General features: G+C 41.5%; 1 long non-coding RNA gene across 1 annotated transcript; it reads left to right on the forward strand.

The window, feature by feature from the left end:
• Nucleotides 1-5,286: 5,286 nt before the first annotated feature.
• LOC129424379 (uncharacterized) lies at nt 5,287-8,474 on the forward strand. Its single transcript, XR_012359067.1, has 4 exons — nt 5,287-6,323; nt 6,454-6,522; nt 6,618-6,730; nt 7,517-8,474. It is a non-coding gene; the product is annotated as an uncharacterized lncRNA (long non-coding RNA).
• The last annotated feature ends 5,110 nt before the right edge of the window (nt 8,475-13,584 follow it).

Below are 13,584 nucleotides of genomic sequence, written 5' to 3' on the forward strand. Positions count from 1 at the left end.
ACTGTCGTCGTTAATGCAGGTTCAGTGGCAAACGGGTCTGTATGGCATACTATTCACAAGACACAAGAAAGCGCCAAAATCGCAACCCGACCATACATGCCAACCCGTTTGACTAAGGCCGGAAGCCCCACTGTCGTCGTTAATGCAGGTTCAGTGGCAAACGGGTCTGTATGGCATACTATTCGCAATAGAAAGAAAGCGCCAAAATCACAACCCAACCATACGTGCCAGCCCGTTTGACTAAGGCCAAAAGCCCCACTGTCGTCCTTAATGCAGGTTCAGTGGCAAACGGGTCTGTATGGCATACTATTTGTAATACAAAGAAAGCGCCAAAATCACAACCCAACCATACGTGCCAACCCGTTTGACTAAGGCTGGAAGCCCCACTGTCGTCGTTAATGCAGGTTCAGTGGCAAACGGGTTTGTATGGCATACTATTCACAAGAACACGAAAGTTCCAAAATCGCAATCCGACTATAGGTTAAGATAAGGTTTTTATTTATTTATTTGGTTGGTCTGTGTTATGACCGCGAGTGCTTTGTTCCGTACAGATAACTATTTCGAGTTAAGTACTTTATGCGAATGCTTTGTTGAAGAGAAAAGTTTTAAGTCTAGATTTAAAATTATCGACTGTGTCTGATTCTCGGACATCGGTTGGTAAATCATTCCAGAGCTTAGGGGCTAAGTAGGAAAATGACCTTCCACTTTTAGACACTTTTGATAGTCTAGGGATAATCAAGAGACCAGAATTTTGCGACCGTAGTGTGCGTGATGGATTGTATTCTGATAGTAATTATCTAAGATATGAGGGTGCTAGGCCATTTAAAGCTTTGTAGGTGATTAGTGATATTTTAAATTGTATGCGATATTTAACTGGTAGCCAGTGTAAAGATGCCAGAATTGGGCTTATGTGGTCATACTTTTTAGATCGAGTAAGTACCCTTGCGGAAGCGTTTTGAACTAGCTGAAGCTTGTTTACTTGATTTGCATGGCATCCCCCGAGTAGCGAGTTACAATAGTCTATTCTAGAGGTCATAAAAGCATGGATAAGCTTCTCTGCGTCAGATGTAGACAGTATATGGCGTATTTTCGAGATATTTCTAAGATGGAAGAATGCTGTGCGGCAGACGTTGGCGATATGACTATCGAAGGATAAGTTGCTGTCGAACATCACACCTAAGTTCCTAACCGTAGAAGATGGCACCACAGTGCAGCCATCTATGTGCAACTTGTAATCTGACATATTTTGTTTGTAGCGATTCGGTTCAATAATAAGTATCTCTGTCTTATTGGAGTTCAGCTTAAGAAAGTTATGTGCCATCCAGTCACTAACATCGCTAAGGCAGTCTGTTAGCTTAGAAAACGTGTGTGTTTCGCTGGGATGTGAGGAGATGTAAAGCTGGGTATCATCCGCATAGCAGTGAAAACTTATGTTATGTTTCCTGATAATGTCTCCTAGAGGTAACATGTATAACGAGAACAGGATAGGACCTAAAACCGAACCCTGCGGTACACCGTATTTAACCAGGGAGTGATATGACTCTTCCTCGTTTACATAAACAAAGTGATAGCGATTGGTTAGATACGACCTAAACCAGGCTAGCGCCTGACCACTGATACCAACATAGTTTTCTAGTCTATTGAGTAAGATTGTATGATCTATTGTGTCAAAGGCTGCACTAAGGTCTAATAATATAAGAATTGAGATTTCACCACGATCGGATGTTAATAGGAGGTCATTTGTAACTCTAAGCAACGCTGTCTCTGTGCTATGGTGGGGCCTGAATCCTGATTGGAACTTTTCATATGTACTATTATTTGTCAAGAATGTGCGTAACTGGCTTGCCACTACCTTTTCTAATATTTTCGAAAGAAAAGGGAGATTTGAGATTGGTCTAAAGTTATTAAGCTCTCCCTGGTCAAGCTGCGGTTTTTTAATCAGCGGTTTAATAACTGCTAGTTTGAAAGCTGTTGGAACGTATCCTATTTCTAGCGATGAGTTAAAGATATTTAGAACCGGGGTTGACACTACAGGGAATACCTCTTTAAGCAGTTTTGTGGGAACGGGGTCTAATATACAGGATGATGATTTGGATGATGTAACTAGTCTAGAGAGCTCATCTATTGTAGTAGGTTTAAATGAATCAAGATGTTCGTATGGTAGTCTAGTGTTAAGTGAACTAACGGGTAGAGTGGTGGCTGCCTGGGTAGCTACGATGTTGTCCCTTATAGCCGTAATTTTGTTAGAAAAGAAGTTCATGAAGTCGTTACTATTGTGTTGAAGTTTACTATTGGTTTCTGTTTGTTCTTTATTTCTAGTCAGTTTTGCAACGGTGCTAAAGAGGAAACGAGGGTTATTATGATTCTCATTTATAAGCTTGCTAAGATAGGTAGATCTGGCGGTTTTAATAGCCTGTCTGTATTGTTTAACACTCTCTTTCCATGCTGCACGCCATACCTCTAACTTTGTGCTTCTATAATTTCTTTCCATTTTCCTAGTTGCCTTTTTGAGTGCTGCGGTGTGATGATCATACCATGGAGCTGGCGGTTTTTCTTTGATTCTCTTTTTTCGAATGGGAGCAACGGCATCCAATGTGTTAGAACAGACATTGTTTAGGTTTTCTATTACAATATCTAGATCGTCACAGTTATCTGCTACATGTTTAATTTGGGACAGGTCTGGAAGAGTGCTAATAAATCTATCTTTAGTGGTGGAAATTATTGTTCTGGCTAATCTGTAGCATGTTGTGGATTGAGTGATCCTATCTAGAAGTACAGTGTATGACACAAGGTAATGGTCAGAAACTGCATCACTCTGAGGTGATATTTTGATGTCATTAATATTGAGCCCGAGTGACAGAATTAAGTCTAATGTGTGCTTACGAGTATGCGTTGGCCCTGTCACGTTTTGTCTAATATTGAGAGAATTTAGAACATCCATAAATGCACGTCCTAGTGCATCTTTTGGGTTATCCACATGAATATTAAAATCACCAACGATAAGAGCTTTATCTACAGTGACTACAAGCTCAGACAAGAAATCTGCTATTTCTTTAAGGAAATCTGCATGGTGGCCCGGAGGTCTATAGATTGTAGCTAAGGCAAAAGAGAGCTGTTTGTGGTTACGATCGGTTATTTCCATATTTAACAACATTAGTTCGAATGATTTAAATTTTACTTCAGATTTTTGGTTTACTTTAAAAATTTTGTTGTATATTGTAGCTACACCACCCCCTCTCCCCTTTAATCGAGGTTCGTGTTTATAATAATAGTCTTGTGGGGTGGATTCGTTTAAACTAATGTAGTCGTCTGCTTTAAGCCAGGTTTCTGTTAAACAGAGTGCATCTAAGTTTTGGTCTGTAACTATTTCATTGACAATAGGTTCTTTATTGGTAAGCGATCTAATGTTCAGAAGGCCGAATTTTAACATTCGATGTTCATCTGTTAATGTATTGTTTTCTAATTTTATATTAATCAGATTTGTACCAGATGTGGCAAGCGGTGCTCTGTAATTATTTTTTCGGGGAACAGATACAGTTGAAATGTGTTGATATTCTGGTAAGATTGACTCGAAGTGCTGGGATATAAGTGATCTTGACATATCACGGCAGCTAACAGATGGACGGTTAAGCAGATCCGTCTGTTGCCTGAATTGTACCCTGGATAGTCAGACTGTATTTGAAGTAAGACTATTGGTCAGATTTATAGAGAGAATCGCACTTCCTTCCTGAGATGGATGGAGGCCATCTCTCTTTAGCAGGTCAGGTCTCCCCCGAAAATGCTTCCAATTGTCTATAAACCCTACGTTATGCTGAGGGCACCATTTTGACATCCAGTCGTGAAGAGACAATAATCTACTGTAAGTTTCATCCCCCCGGTAGGCGGGGAGGGGACCAGAGCATATTACATTGTCTGACATTGTTTTAGCGATTTCACATATCTCTTTAATATTATCTTTGGTGATCTCCGACTGGCGGAGTCTGGTGTCATTCGTGCCGGCGTGAATAACAATTTTAGAAAACTTACGCTTAGCATTAGCCAGCACTTTAAGTTTTGATCTAATGTCTGAAGACCTGGCTCCCGGTATACAATCGACTATGGTGGCTGGTGCCTCAATGTTCGCTTTCCTAAGTATCGAATCTCCAATGACCAAGGCACTTTTAACAGACGTCTTAGTCGGTGTATTGCTTAGAATATCGAACCTGTTTGAAATTACCAGGGGGGTCTTGGGTGGGCACCGGAAACGACTTTGCCGCCTGACAGTCACCCAGTTAGTCGGCCCCCTTGACTCAGATGATGGAACCGAGCTATGTGTATTACGTTTAACACTAGGCGCACCCGAAACAGTGTTTGTAGCATTAGCGGTATTAGCGTTTGTAGCATTAGCGGTATTAACGTTTGTAGCATTAGCGGTATTAGCGTTTGTAGCATTAGCGGTATTAGCGTTCGTAGCATTAGCGGTATTGCTGTCATCAGCTAGCGTTTGGATGCGCGCTTCTAGTTCTGCAATCTTTTCCGTCAGCCTTACTACTTCAATACACTTAGCACAAGTAAACCCCTCTGTGCTGATGGAAGCAGCTAAACTGTACATGTGGCAAGTAATGCAGGTTACAATAACAAGCGCAGTCTTACCGCTTTCATGTTGGGTGATGGCGTCTTCGGTCGCCTGGACGCGGTCCGTGAAGCTACATCGCGAGGGAAGCTCACTCGCAGCACGCCCCGATCGCCTGCGGACGTCTGTAGCCAGTGTGATGTGAGGCATGCTGAATCTGCGACGGCCGGGCAGCGGCTCCTCCACGGCTTCCCGATCGCTTTCATTCTGGGCAATGGCGTCTCCGTTCCCTCGAGCGCGGTCCGTGAAGCTGCACCGCGGAGGGTGTTCGCTTTTTGCACTTCTCGGTCGCTTGTGGATGTCTGGAGCCTGGGTGAACTGGGCGCTGTACGTTGCGTAGGATCTGCGATAACCGGGTATCAACTGCTCCACAGCTTCCCGCTCAGGTGAGGACAGGTCTGAATAGCATACAGTGGATGAGTCCGCCATTAGATCGGCAAAATGGTAACTAAAACCGGCACCTGTTTGTTGATGCTAGCGGGCTATATGCTAACACTGGGTGTTTAGCAGTGATAAATCGTTTCACGTGGTAGTATTGCTCAGTAGTCGACACGGTAAAGTATTCTTGAGATAAACGAATATGTTATATTATATAAATAGGAACAAGGTAGTCAGAAAAATAGGATTTGGATGATAAACTCGACGGAGCTCTGACGGAGCTCTGATGCACGATGCTCACTCTCAATCTAACCGGAGAAGAGATCTCTCAGTTGGTCATGCCTGCTGAATTTCGAGAGACTGTTTGCAAGTTGTTACACAATGACATGGGTCATTTAGGTGCAGAAGGAACTACTAATCTTATAAGGAGTAGATTTTATTGGCCCAAAATGGCTAGTGAGGTAGAACAGTACATCAAGAATTGTGGGGAGTGCATTACTCGCAAAACACCTTACACTAAAGCTGCTCCTTTGCACCAGATTACTAGCAATGGCCCTATGGGTCTGGTCTGTATAGATTTTCTCTCTCTGGAGCCCGATTCTAAGGGACTGAGTAACATTTTGGTGGTCACCGATCATTTTACACGGTACGCACAGGCGTTTCCATCAAAGAATCAGACTGCACGTACTGTAGCTAAAATCTTAGTGGACAAGTATTTTGTGCATTATGGTTTACCTAGTAGAATCCATTCCGACCAAGGGCGTGGCTTTGAGAGCCAGTTAATCAAAGAGCTGTTATTGCTGTTGGGCATTCGTAAGTCACGTACCACCCCATATCACCCTCAAGGTGACCCTCAACCTGAGCGGTTTAAGGCTCGTACAGACTACATGACTTTGAAACGTACGTCCGAGCTGTGCGGTTCACACTACATGACTTGCTCTCTGTGAAATCAGGAGTGTTCACGTTGTTGAGCAGTTCACACCACACGACACAACGTGAATGCCCCACAACAGGAGGTAACGCACTACACGAGTTGAGAACAACTCTATTACCCAACGATTCTATCTTGTCTACAAACCCCGTTCTGTCACGAAAAATCACGCGATAAAACAAACCGGAAATTACGCGAAACTACACGCGCGCCGGTAAAAACCCACAGAAGAAGAAAAAAGACGGGCAAAACTTTTGTTTGTATATATAGACTTCAGACAGAAATTAGTGCTGCAAACCGTTTGCGCGATGCAAAGCCGCAAAAGAAAAAAATTATAGAGATGTGATGATGTGGAGAGGTGGATCAGAACCACACGCGGACAGCAGGGATTAAAGATTTGAGGTGAGTAACTGTTACAGCTTGTTTAATATAGCTGAATGCTTATGTTTGGCTATGATCACTTTTAAAATATCAAAGTGTTGTCTACTGTGCTTAAAAGCTGTGTTTCTTGATTTAATTATCGTTCAAATAGAATAGGACAGGCTTCGCAAAACATGATTTGGAGAGCGTTTGTCTTTGACCCTGCATTTCTATGCAACAGGTTTGTGTGATTTCATTTCAAACGAATATGAACTGAATGTTGTCATAACGTTTTTTCTGTCTGGGTATGTTTTTGAACTTTTTTGTGTCTAACAGGTGACACGTTCAAGTTCATCAGGTTCAAGTCCAGGATGGGAGACCAGCACCATCTCACAAATAGTTTTGGATGTTCTGCTCTGTACCAGGTTATAAAGGACGATTTCTTGAAGGTAGGGTTATTACAAAATATAAAGATATATATATAATCTACTACTTCATTTAAAAAAGAGAACACCCATTACATTGTGGACATCAGCAGTTGACTGTCTTTGATAAAAGTATTTTAGTAAAAAGTATTATTAGAAACAGGGATATAGTTCTGAAAAGCATAAGTAATTCTATTTTTATGTCTATACATACCTGTATACATTAATTTCATAATTTTATCTGAGCTTTCACTATGTGTATATTAAAGTATTTTGTGTAGAAACATGAATTGTGGAACTAACACAACAATAAATATAAAATTAGTTTTAAACCTAATATTGTAATATTTGTTATTCTACATGTTGTTTAGTTTATCGTTATACTTTATATGGATTAAGTAAGAGGGGGTCTCATTTATAAAGCATGCGTACGCACAAAACAGGTCTGGAAACATGCGTATGCCAGTTCCCACGCAAAGGTTGTGATCTATAAAAAAAACTTAATGGGAGAATGGGCTTGCATGGTGGGATCTGAAGATAATTCATGTACGCACACTTGCAGAAAGGGAACATTGCTTTGTCTCTCTTAATAATTTTTGGCATATGCCTTTTTGGCTTTTGTGCATACGTAGACTTTTAGTAAGGATCCTACGCACAGTTTTATAAATGAGACCCAAGGTGTTTGACTCACAAAAGCATGGCTATCCAACTTTGTTCTGCATATAACTATGCAAATAAATTCATTGTAAACTGCAGTCTTGAATATATAATAATTTAATCAGTGACATTTGGTGTGTCCTATTGTTTTAGACGCCATCAATGAAAGGAGAGTAGCATACAATAGCCATGGACTTCGAAAGGAAGTGGCAGTTTCCACATTGCTTTGGGGTACTTGCTACCTCTCCAGCTGTAGCAGACTGCTGACCACAACATAGATGATGGGCAGTGGAAGATTCACGGGATGTGTGCTTTTCAACCGATGAAATATACCTCACATCGCAATTGTATGGCAATAGCAAAACTGCAACGCAATCTGATGCGGGACAACTTTGCCTCACCAGCGGGTAGTGTTTATGCAAGTTCATCACATTTTAAAAGGAACTGATGTAGAGTTATCCCTGCAAACAGCAGATTAAAGCCAGTTATTGTCAGTTTAGGACATTCGTTTTCTTGTGTGTTCTAAAGTCCTGTATTTGTAAAGAACACACGTGGTTCACTTATTCATTGTTTTAAGTATTCTGTTTATTGTTGTGTTATTATTGAATAAATTTTAATTGCATACAAATCAAAAGGTGCAGGAATGTAATAAAGGCAATCTGCATGTTGCAATTAAGTGCCTTATACTAACTTTATTTCTTGATCCGCACTCATTATTCACAGAACATTAACAATGTTTCTATACTAGGGCGATTAAACATCAACATATCTGATCATGATAAAAATTTATGGCGATTGTGATGATAAGCTCTGGGCATTTTTACTCAATGTGGATTAATCTAACAGCCAATCACACACAATTATATTATGATATTTATATATCACCCAGCCCTTAAAGGAGCTCTACATAGGGAGTTTTGTAATGTTTAATTGTGTTAATGTGGCGCACTGCATGTGTTCTAACAATGTAAATTTTGTCTGTTCACATAATATACATTCTAATGTACTACATTGCACTAAAGCACTATTCATATTGCCTGTTTTTGTAAAATATGACTCAATGTGTTTAATACTTTTATACTTTGTTGCATTAAATGTATTACTTTCGATAGACCATTTATTTCATGAAACAGCACTGGGAAATTCAATCTAAACCCTTTAACAAGTTTAATCACCTTATTGATAAATGTAATACATAGTAAAGTCAATAGTTTGTAAACAAAAACACATCGGGACCGCACATGTCATGTATGATATATGCATAGGGTAGGTTGTTCAGGTGACAACATTGATCCACTTTTGTCAGTCTCATGGGCATTGAATACCATCACCATTATGCTTCTTTTGAGATGTGATAAAAGAACTGGGTCTTCAATATCCCTCAATTCCAAAGCCATGGTTCCCAAATGAAGTTGATGTAGTTGTTTGTGAGTCCACTTGTGCAAAAGTAAAGTCTAAAATCAATAAAGAAATGCATTTTTTCAGTTAATATTTACATTCACACTTTCATTTATTTTATTTGTTTATTCAAACTAAATATGAGAATTTATTCCTTGGTTTAAGCTCTTTCGACTGGTACAAAAGGCAGATTGTAATGTAGCTGAATATCCTCTAATACACAATATATAACAATAAACAGAATTACAGTAAAAAATAATTATACACTTTATAATGTTTTACAGACATATCCCAAAAATAGGATTACAATGATATCCATGTATATGGAAATATGACCAATTAATTTACATTTGACCCTATAACATTTAGATAATGTAATAATAACATTTGCTCACCTGGCTGTTTTACAGCGTTTGCTATTTCTCTCCACCGTTTCTTTTTCTCAGCGCAGTTGTTGTACATATATGTGTAACGTCATACAGGCATTCATAACTGTGACATGCTACTCATCTTTTCGTGTGACCTCAACCCCTGGTCGGATTGGCTGTAGCTCGTGACATCACAGGAGGTTGAGTCGCGCGACAGCTCCAGATATCTAGCATGCTAGATATCTTTCTGGTGTCGGCGACGCGTCTGCGAGGCGTCTGCGAGCGTCTTTGATGCGTTGTTGGCTCTTTCATACCAACAGATTCGCGAAAGTCGATCGCCCGCGAATCCCCCGCGATTTGCACCCGATCACACCCCGACCTGTCGGCGAGCGAACGACTTGCAAATCGGGCTTAAATCTGGCTTAAAATAACGTAGTGTGAACTTAGCATTAACCGTACATTGCTCTCAATGTTGGGGACCTTGGGGCGAGAGAAAAAAACGTCAATGGAGTCAGCATGTAGGGTATCTTGTCCATGCCTATAATAGCACAAAATGTGACGCCACTGGTTACTCTCCCTATTTTTTGATGTTCGGAAGAGAAGCCAAACTTCCTGTTGATCTTTGTTTCCAGACTTCATCGGGGGAAAAGGATGGAAAACTACATTCTCAGTACGTGGTTAAGCTAAAAAGGGATTTAGATGAAGCGTATCGGCTTGCAGTGGAAGCTTCAAACAAAGTACACCAAAGAAACAAGAAAGCATATGACAGTTCAGTAAGATTCCAAAGACTAGATGTTGGTGATAGAGTGTTACTGAAAAATCTAGGATTGAGAGGACAACACAAACTTCAGAGTCGATGGAGTTCAGTGCCCTATGTTGTTGTAGGTAAAATGCCCAATTTGCCAGTGTATCGGGTGAGACCAGAAAAGGGTAGTGAAGGAGTAAAAACAATACATCGTGATCACCTCCTACCCATTACGCAGTCAGTGAGGATGCTGGAAAACCCTGTGGGAGATGCAGCACCTGGAAAACCAAAAAGACTATCAAACTCAAGCCACAAGGTGTCAAAAGAGACTAAAGGACATTATGCTGAAGTAACTGACTCCTCAGAATCAGAGTATGAACGGGTGGATGTTCCCTACCAAGCTTACATGCCCAGGTGGTTGCAAAGTCGGATGACAAGGGACTGCTCACTTACTTACAGCGTAGGTGAGCCCGAGAGCCATTGTGAAGAACAAAATGACAGTGATCCGGTTGAAGAAGAGTGCATAGATGAAAATGTTTGTGCAGAATCAGAACCAGAATTTGAACCGGACACAATAAATATGTCTGAAAGACAGAGACTGGGTTCAAAGGGGGTTATGCCTCCCAGTCAGAGATCCCGCAGTAAGCGACTTATAAAGCCTGTTATAAGATTGACTTATGATGAACCGGGCAAGTGTAGTGACCACCCCATTGAAATAGTTCATAGAGGGGTCATTATTAAATTGGGTCAAAGTTAAGGAAAAAAAAGGGAACTGAGATAAATCACCCTTGAGTTTGAGTTCACTGTCTGATAGGGACATTCAGACTATTAGAAGGGGGAGGGTGTAACCCGGTGTAAAGTTTCAATGCTCTTTCGGATTTGTTCTGTTGTTGTATTTGTTATAATTGTTATTATATATAAACACCATGATGTTGTTAATTTTATTTGTATTTTTTGTTGTTTAAATAATGTTTATAAATGACAAATTTCTTTATTTTACTCATGTGCTCACTCATGAGGGGTAAGATGTCCAATCCGTGTTGAGGTCAAGGTGAAAGGGGCGGAGATATAGCGGAATGAGGAAGGAAAGTTCTGGGCGCACGAGGGAGAGAAGCGTGTGACTCACTGGTGTCAATAGGCATAAATATAGCATAAATAATGCTGGTATGATTTACTGTGCGTGTCTGTAGTTAATGGTTGTCTACCTGAGAACTATATGTTTACTACAGAGACGGAGACTTGAACATTGTTTAGCTTGATCAGCTGGACTATTTGTTCACCTTACGAATCGTCGTCATGGAGATTCATGGTAATTCGCGTGAAAGATGACACCATTAAATCGCTGAGTGAGAACATCACGGTGATAACGGGATACCGGACATCTACCTCGGGAGGTGAAGCACGCTTCTCTTAAAAGAGGATTTAAGGTACATTTTCCTATTTAATGCTCCACGGAGTGAAGAGAGTTTCTTATTGTTATTGCAACGCACCCCAGCTGCGATCAGGCCTGCAACGTTTATTTTAGACTTTGTACTTTGGGGTTTAAATTTGATTTCAATCTGCCGGCTTATTGGGGAAAATTTTGTGATTTATAAATATATGAGTTGAAGCTCATATGAAAGAATCAAATCAAATCACTTTTATTGTCACATCATCATAGCACATGGGCCTTGGTGAGTGAAATTCTTGGGAGCATGCTCCAGAACTTGCAGAATAAGTTAACATATAACCAAAAGAAAACAGGTAAAAAATGTGCAATATGCACATTTAACAGGTAAAGATGTGCAATATGCACATACAAATAGTCGGTACACACGGTGTACTATTAGACATACATACAGTTAGCACTACACATTATACACAGAATGTACACAAAATGTACACAGAATTATACATTGTACACAGAATGTACGCTTGCAATATGTAGACATAATTACGCATGAAAATGAAATTCTGCTTACTTAGGTGCAACAGAGTGTACTTGAGCTGGACACAGAAATGTTATGTCCAGTGGGAGCAGGTAGATTATTGTCTTAAATAGTTCAGGTAGATTATTGTATTAAATAGTTCAGGTAGATTATTGTATTAAATAGTTCGGTGTTGGGCTGTTAAAGTTAAAGTGCAGTGTGTGGCATACCATGTTGTGAAGTATGCTGTGGGGTGTATTAGTTCTGACTGATCGTTAGTCTGATAGCCTGATGGAAAAAGCTATCCCTTTTGACTGTTTATTAGTCTAATAGCCTGAGGGAAAAAGCTATCCCGCAGTCGACTAGTGTGGGATCGGATGCTGTGGAGACGTCTTCCTGAGGGTAGCAGAGAGAGCAGTCTGTGGGACGGATGGCTGGAGTCACTGATGATCCTCCGGGATTTCCTTATACACCGCCTGGTGTAGATGTCCTGGAGGGAGGGAAGCTCACCTCCAACAATGTGGCTGGCAGTTCGCACAACCCTTTTCAGAGCTTTGCGGTTGCCAGCGGTGCTGTTTCCAAACCAGGCAGTGATGCAGCCCGTCAGGATGCTCTCAATAGTGCAGGTGTAGAAAGATCTGAGGATGCTGGGGCTCATTCCAAACTTCCTCAGCCGTCTCAGGAAGAAGAGGCGTTGGTGTGCCTTCTTCAGCACTGCATCAGTGTGTGTAGACCAGGTGAGATCTTCGCTGATGTTAACGCCGAGAAACTTAAAGCTGCTTACCCGTTCCATAGGTGTCTTGTCAATGGTGATGGGTTTGTGTTCTCTGCTCTGTCTCCTGAAATCCACCACCAGCTCCTTGGTCTTGTCGATGTTGAGTGAGAGATGGTTCTCCTGACACCATTTAGTCAAGGTGCTCACCTCCTCTCTGTAGGCTGTCTCATCGTTGTCAGTGATCAGGCCTATCACCGTTGTGTCATCAGCGAATTTGATGATGACGTTGGAGCTGTGTGTGGCTGTGCAGTCGTGTGTGTACAGAGAGTACAGGAGCGGGCTGAGGACACAGCCCTGAGGAGCACCAGTGCTGAGGGTGCTGAAGTGTTGTTGCCCATTCTGACCACCTGACTTCTGCCTGTTAGGAAGTCCAGGATCCAGCTGCACAGAGATCTGTTTAGACCCAGAGTCTGGAGCTTCGCAACAAGTGTGGCAGGCACTATGGTGTTAAATGCTGAGCTGTAGTCCACGAACAGCATTCTTACATAGGTGTTCTTATTTTCCAGGTGGGAGAGAGCAGTGTGTAGGGTGAAAGCAATAGCATCGTCTGTAGAACGGTTGCTGCGATATGCAAATTGTAGTGGATCCAGTGAGGCAGGCAGCACAGAACAGATGTAATTGTAAAAGTAAGTTTCTCAAAACACTTACTGAAGATGGGTGTGAGAGCAACGGGCCTCCAGTCATTCAAGCATGTGATCTTAGTTTTCTTTGGTATTGGCACAATGATGGATTTTTTGAAGCACGAGGGAACCACAGACAGACAGAGGGAGAGGTTGAAAATGTCTGCGAAAACACTGGCTAGTTGGAATGCGCATGCTCAGAGCACACGACCTGGGATGCCATCAGGACCTGCAGCCTTGCGTGTATTCACCCGTCGGAAGGATCGGGTTACATCCGCGACTGAGACGGAGAGTGCATTCACATCATCTGCAGCAGCTGCGGGAGCGCTCTCTGTGTGGGCGGTGGTGTTTTGAGCCTCGAAACGAGCATAAAAGTTATTAAGCTCATCCGGTAGAGAGGCGGCAATG

This window comes from Misgurnus anguillicaudatus, chromosome 19 (assembly GCF_027580225.2).
Source record: "Misgurnus anguillicaudatus chromosome 19, ASM2758022v2, whole genome shotgun sequence".
NCBI classification, from domain to species: domain Eukaryota; kingdom Metazoa; phylum Chordata; class Actinopteri; order Cypriniformes; family Cobitidae; genus Misgurnus; species Misgurnus anguillicaudatus.